The sequence below is a fragment of the Dermacentor variabilis genome, chromosome 11, assembly GCF_050947875.1.
Source record: "Dermacentor variabilis isolate Ectoservices chromosome 11, ASM5094787v1, whole genome shotgun sequence".
NCBI lineage: Eukaryota > Metazoa > Arthropoda > Arachnida > Ixodida > Ixodidae > Dermacentor > Dermacentor variabilis.
Window position 1 is genome coordinate 48,348,707 of NC_134578.1, and position 7,158 is coordinate 48,355,864.

The following is a 7,158-nucleotide window of genomic DNA, read 5'->3' on the forward strand; positions in this document are numbered from 1 at the left end:
AATAGCCTAGAGGAATTCGAAATCCCACAGGTAACGGTGGAAGAAGTAAAGAAAGCCTTGGGAGCTATTCAAAAGGGGAAGGCGGCTGGGGAGGATCAGGTAACAGCAGATTTGTTGAAGGATGGTGGTCAGATTGTCCTAGAGAAACTGGCCACCCTGCATACGCAATGCCTCATAACCTCGAGCGTACTGTAATCTTGGAAGAACGCTAACATAATCCTAATCCTTAAGAAAGGGAACGCCAAAGACTTGAAAAATTATAGACCGATCAGCTTACTGTCCGTTGCCTACAAAGTATTTACTAAGGTAATCGCAAATAGAATCAGGAACACCTTAGACTTCTGTCAACCAAAGGACCAGGCAGGATTCCGTAAAGGCTACTCAACAATAGACCATATTCACACTATCAATCAAGTGATAGAGAAATGTGCAGAATATAACCAACCCTTCTATATAGCTTTCATTGATTACGAGAAAGCGTTTGATTCAGTCGAAACCTCAGCAGTCATGGAGGCATTACGGAATCAGGGGGTAGATGAGCCATACGTAAAATACTGGAAGATATCTATAGCGGCTCCACAGCCACCGTAGTCCTCCACAAAGAAAGCAACAAAATCCCAATAAAGAAAGGCGTCAGACAGGGAGATACGATCTCTCCAATGCTATTCACAGCATGTTTACAGGAGGTATTCAGAGACCTGGAGTGGGAAGAATTGGCGATAGAAGTTGATGGAGAATACCTTAGCAACTTGCGATTCGCTGATGATATTGCCTTGCTTAGTAACTCAGGAGACTAATTGCAATGCATGCTCACTGACCTGGACAGGTAAAGCAGAAGGGTGGGTCTGAAAATTAATCTGCAGAAAACTAAAGTAATGTTTAACCGCCTCGGAAGAGAACAGCAGTTTACGATAGGTAGTGTGGCACTGGAAGTGGTAAGGGAATACATCTACTTAGGGCAGGTAGTGACCACGGATCCGGATCATGAGACTGAAATAACCAGAAGAATAAGAATGGGCTGGGGTGCGTTTGGCAGGCATTCTCAAATCATGAACAGCAGGTTGCCACTATCCCTCAAAAGGAAAGTGTATAACAGCTGTGTGTTACCAGTACTCACATATGGGGCAGAAACCTGGAGGCTTACGAAAAGGGTTCTGATGAAATTGAGGACGACGCAACGAGCTGTGGAAAGAAGAATGATGGGTGTAACTTTAAGGGATAAGAAAAGAGCAGATTGGGTGAGACAACAAACGCGGGTAAATGACATCTTAGTTGAAATCAAGAAAAAGAAATGGGCATGGGCCGCACATGTAATGAGGAAGGAAGATAACCGATGGTCATTAAATGTTACGGACTGGATTCCAAGGGAAGGGAAGCGTAGCAGGGGGCGGCAGAAAGTTAGGTGGGCAGATGACATTAACACGTTTGCAGCGACAACATGGCCACGATTAGTACATGACCGGGGTAGTTGGAGAAGTATGGCAGAGGCCTTTGCCCTGCAGTGGGAGTAACTAGGCTGATGATGATGATGATGATGATGATGATGATGATGATGATGATGATGATGATACTGTTAACGTTGCGAATGGTACCTCTGACCACAAGATGGTTATTGTTACAATCACAGTGGGAACAAGTGTTTGTTTCAGGCCCCACATCCCTGCACGCATTAAAAGTTATGGAGCCACGGGTGATCTTTCCATCCTTGACGACCTGGATTCTGCGTTTCCTGACTTTGAAATTGATTTCCGTACTAAAACAGTAGAAGATTTGTCGAAAGAACTTTAAGATAATTGTACAACACTGCGAGGACACCTATATCCCTAAAGGCGTAAACAAGACAGAGCATCGAAGCGCCTGGATAACCAGGAACATATTAAATAAATAGGAACATAGATAAATAAGAAGGCTGCGTTCAAGCAAAAATAAATCTACTGAGGTTTCGCGACTTCGAGCTGAGTTGAAGCAAGCCCTGCACGATTCTAAAAGAAATCCTTCAGAGACACAATTAGTCGCTTCCTCAGAACATCACCGCAAAAGTTTTGGCGATACTTCAATGAGAGAAAGGAGGAGGAACAGGAAATCAGGAAAGAAGATCAAGTTCTGATAAACAAAAAATATTTTGTAGAACACTTTAATCACTTCCTTCAGTCCGTGTTCACCATGAACGATGATGAAGTCGATGTTAGTTCAGAAAGCATAGAGCCTAGTCAAATGGATGACACCATAATTACACAGGAGGGCGTATTTCAGCAACTATTGAATTTAGATGCAAAAAGAGGCGTATGGACCAGATGACATAGCGATGCAGTTTCTTCAAGGATATGCTGAATGGGCGTCGCGTTACTTGACATTTATATTTCAAAAATCATTGCGAACTCATTCTGTACCCCAAGATTGGCGCAGTGCAATAGTTGTCCCCGTGTTTAAAGGCGGCATTCGAACAATTGTGAATAATTACCGGCCTATATCTCTTACTTCCATTTCTTGTAAACTTTTGGAACACATAATAGCTAAGCATATCATTCGCCATTTAGAAAATAATTCTTTATTTTACCCATACCAGCATAGATTCAGAACAGACCTTTCCCCTACCACAGACCTCATAGAGACAATTCATGATTTCGCAACGGCGATTGCTGCTAGAGAGCAGATTGACGTAATCGCCATAGATTTTGCCAAGGCTTTCGACAATGGGCCACACAAAAAGCTGATTTACAAACTGGAAATTCCCGGCCTTCATGCCACTTTAATAAAATGGATTAAAGCATACATAACGAATCGCAACCAGGTGGTCAGAATGGATGGTCATGTCTCCGGCTCACTGGCAGCACTCTCAGGTTTCCCGCACGGATCTGTCCTGGGGCCGCTTTCGTTTTTGGTGTATAATAATGGCATTTCTGCTGTGATGTAACCAGATGCACATCTTAAACCGTTGGCGGATGACTATTTTATTCTACAGTACGAAACACGGCAGACCAACGTAAACTTAATAACTGTCTAAAGGCGTTAAGTGGATGGTGCAACAAATGGAGTATAGAAATAAATTATTCTTAATCAACATATACACATATTACCAAACAAAAAAGGGCCGTCTCTTGTTTCCATATACTATTGGTGACAAGTGTGTGATGAATGCTAGTCAGTTTAAATGCCTGGAATAACGATAACAGAAAACTTATCGTGGAGCATACATATAAAATAATCTTTTGCTCAAAAGCATATATACGGGAGGTTATATTTCTTTCGAAAAAAATTGGAGGGTGCTACATGCGATGTACGACTCACCGCTTACAAAACTTTTGTAAGGCCACTTCTTGAGTATGCGTCAGAGATATGGAGCCCTCACCAAAGTTACTTGAAGAAACAACTAGAGAAAATTCAGAGGTACGCGGCGCGATTTATATGCTCCCGATATCGAAGGACTGATTGAGTCACAGAAATGCTCCTTTTTTCTAAACTGGACCTGCTAGAAACGCGTAGACAAAAAATCGATGGAAGTTATTATTCGAAATACTCCAAGCCAAATAAATATTAGGAAGCAAACATACATACTGGCACCTGGCAAACGGAGCTTCAGAACCAACCATAATCGATCTATCCAAACTTATACCGCTCACAATAATACATTCAGGTACTTCTTCTCCCCTAACGTGATTCAAATGTGGAACAAGTTACCAATGTGTGCAGTGGAACATACTGATCTGTCCCAATTCAAACAAACTCTGGATGACTACCTGTGCAAGTGCACCCCTTGATTCCGATGTATTCTGTGTTTGTGATTATTGCACATGTTCTTTTCTTCTATATTTTTTTCATAACCCTCTCTGTAGGAACCCTCGCAAGGGGGTTGGCAGTACTGTTAAATGAATAAATGAAAATAAATAATTATTCTCTTGAATATGTGCTTGACAGCACATACTGTATTTTACGAATTGAAGCTTGTGAGTTTGCAAGGCGTCTGCAGTTGGAACCAATTTTCCTAACTGTACAAATTTCGACATACCATGTTCAATGTGTCCAACGAAATGCACTGGCATTCCAGTTACTTTTGTGCTTCAGCGTATAAATCAACGCCTTTTTTATAAGTAAGGGGAAGCAGATTGAATTGTTACCGCAAACTTGATGGTGCATATCCGCAAGCCGTTTCCATCCTCGAAGTTTGTTCCTAGTGCATATGCGTTACCGAATCACTAGCTACAGACCGCAGATTGAAATATGTGCCGCCAAGTAATTTTACAGAAGAGCAATTAGTTTACCTATGGTAATTATTTAATTGAGCATTTCGACTTTCCCTAGAGGTCCTGGCTGCCTCATTGAATAATCTTACTCAGAGGCAATATGTAAACATTTGAAGTAGCTAAAAGAAAAGCACGCTCTATGTCGTCATCAAAGAAATGGCCATCACGATGCGTCTATATTTATGCGCCCTCGTAGGGCTAAGCGCTCTCCCAGTGTTATCCGATTACCGCTATCTAGGCCTAGCTGGCTCCAACTTGCGCCGGCGATTTTTATAATTTATTCGCCCACCTAATTTTCTGCTCTCCTATTCTGCGCCTCTCTGGCCCTGGTATCCACCATGTATTTCTAAATGACCACCGAATAAATTCCCCACGCATGGCATGGCAAGACCAGCCCCATTTTTTTCGCTAATGTTAACTGCATACGTTATCCCCGTTTCCGCTCTGATACACACCGTTTGCTTCCTGTCTCGTATACATTACGCAAAACATTTTTCTTTATATGGTGCTTTGCGCCAGTGCTTGTTCTCGAGCTTCTCTGTTACGCCGTAAGTTTATGCCCCACAGCTTAGCACCACTAGAATGAAATGAATGAACTCTGTCTCTTAACGGCGGTGGAAAACTCTCATTCGACATTCGCTGACCCCTGCCCTATACATTAGATCCTTTTTTATGCTTCTGTAAAGTCATTCTCATGAACTGGATCTGCTGTAATTGAGCAAGATAAAAGCACTTGTGCACTGGCTCTTGAGAAATACTGGCGATCATGAATTCTTGTTCGCTACTTAACAGTTGAATGAAGATAATGAGGCAAGAGGCATGTTCTCATCGCAACAGGAATTCTTCGTTGTCAGTTTTCTGACTGCATCTGTCAAATTTATGTCAGAATATTTCACATAATGATTAACTTTGATATGTGAGGCGCACAATTTGGCAAGCACAAAGGGCACTTGACTGGTGCACAGCTCGTGAATATAATAGAAGGGCGGCTGTGTTAGAGAACAGCAGCATAAGCGTGCTTCGCGGCCGTATCATAAATTACTTATAATTCTTTTATTTATTCAATTTACCCTAAAGACTCGGAGGAATATTGGGTCGGGGAATGGTACGGAAAAAGGGCAATAATTAGGGCAGAAACAGAACTACACAGTAGGAGAAACAAATAACTTTATGCATTGGAAGAAAAGGAACACTGCTAAACATTCAAAAGAATACAAAGTGAAGGAAATAAAATACAAAACGAAGTCGTAAAACCTGGTCAAGCAATCCTGTGAAGTTCCAAATGCTCACGAAATTTTGCGGGATCTTTTAATGAAACAATATCATTTGTAAGGCTATTCCCTAGTCCAATGGCGTGCGGTAATGCGGAGTTATTGAATTACTGTGTGCCGCTAAAAATGCGCCTTAAACTCAGCTTATCATGAAGTCGAGTAGATCTGTGAGGAGGAATTTCAAGCGACAAATGGCTGGACCATGAGTTCAGTAGTATTTATGAAACAGGTATAAAAGGGCAATAGAGAGGCGGGAACCCTATTGAAAATTTGCCCGATGCTGGACATAGCGGAATCCATCATCCAGCATCATGGTGCATTATGGTAATGGCGGCATGCTGGGTAAGGTGTGGCATGGTAGGTGCTAGGTGACATGGTGCGTGACGGGTGGCAGGGTGGGTGCCGGGCAGCATGGTGGTTGCTCGGCACAGTGGGCGCTGGGCGGCACGGTGGGTGCTGGGTGGCACGGTGGGTGCTGGCTGGCACAGTGGGCACTGGGTTGGATATCATCGTGGGCACAGCATGTCAAAGGCAAGTTGTGTGATGAATTGAAGGAGCAGCCATTGCTATTGGGAAGCTCATTACGGGCTATCTTTATGTGATATTGAGTCTTGTGAAGTGTACAGTTTGTATATACATGTGCCCAAGATGCAGCTATTTTCATGCCATAAAGAATCAATCTGTAAAGCACCATACTACGTACCCTATCATCACACTTTATTGAAAAACATCACTGGACTTATACTGTATTTTCTTTTGCATTCGCTTGCCCCGGTGACCTGCTCCTCTAGAAGAAAGTTCTGGAGCGGCTTCTGCAGAGAAGCAAGGTGGTTCTCCGGAGGTGGTGCTGGTGGCCCCATTGGATGTTCACTTATGTATTTCTCCAGGCAGTCTAAAAGAAGAGTGCAATAAATATAGAAGTAAATTGTTTTTGGAATGATTCGTAGCAATGAGTGAATGAACGATATATGCTGCAATCACTTCAAGTGAAAGCTCAAACTGAAACTTAAAAAGTGAAAACTAAGTGAAAATCTGAAACTGAAATTAAGACATGAAAGCTGAATGTCTTAATTTTACTATCTTGAAGGGGTCCCTATTATCACGATATTCATCAGTGACTTCGACCTTGTGCTCTGTTCCCACCCTGCAGTGGGGCAAACATTGTTTTCCCGACTTTTTAGGGGCTCCTTGGAGTGTTCACAATGTGACTTCTTTAAAGTGCCACTGCTGCAGGTTAACACAGAACTTCTCTTGCAGTGGCGAGGCCGTGACCAAACCGTGACCAACAACAGTGTCTACGTCAGGGAGGAGCTATGGCTGCAGCAGCACAGTGGGTAATCGGATGGTCTGGTCAGGTATGACTGAAGTGTATGTGTTTGCAACAGTAGGATATCGGTATCATTCGCCGATAAATTTATGGACATATTACTCAGCACTGCTTACTAAATAGGCTAAATATTTGTTGAACTTTATTCTACTTGCTGCTTATTTCTGTTCGTAGATAATTTGTACATATTATCTTCACTTCCAAACTAGACCTAACATGTCTTGAGGTTTATATTTTCTTGCATCACTCACTTCGCTGCAAGTTACATTTTATTTTGCTTAGTACACATTATATCTACGTCTGGTTATGTTGTTTTATT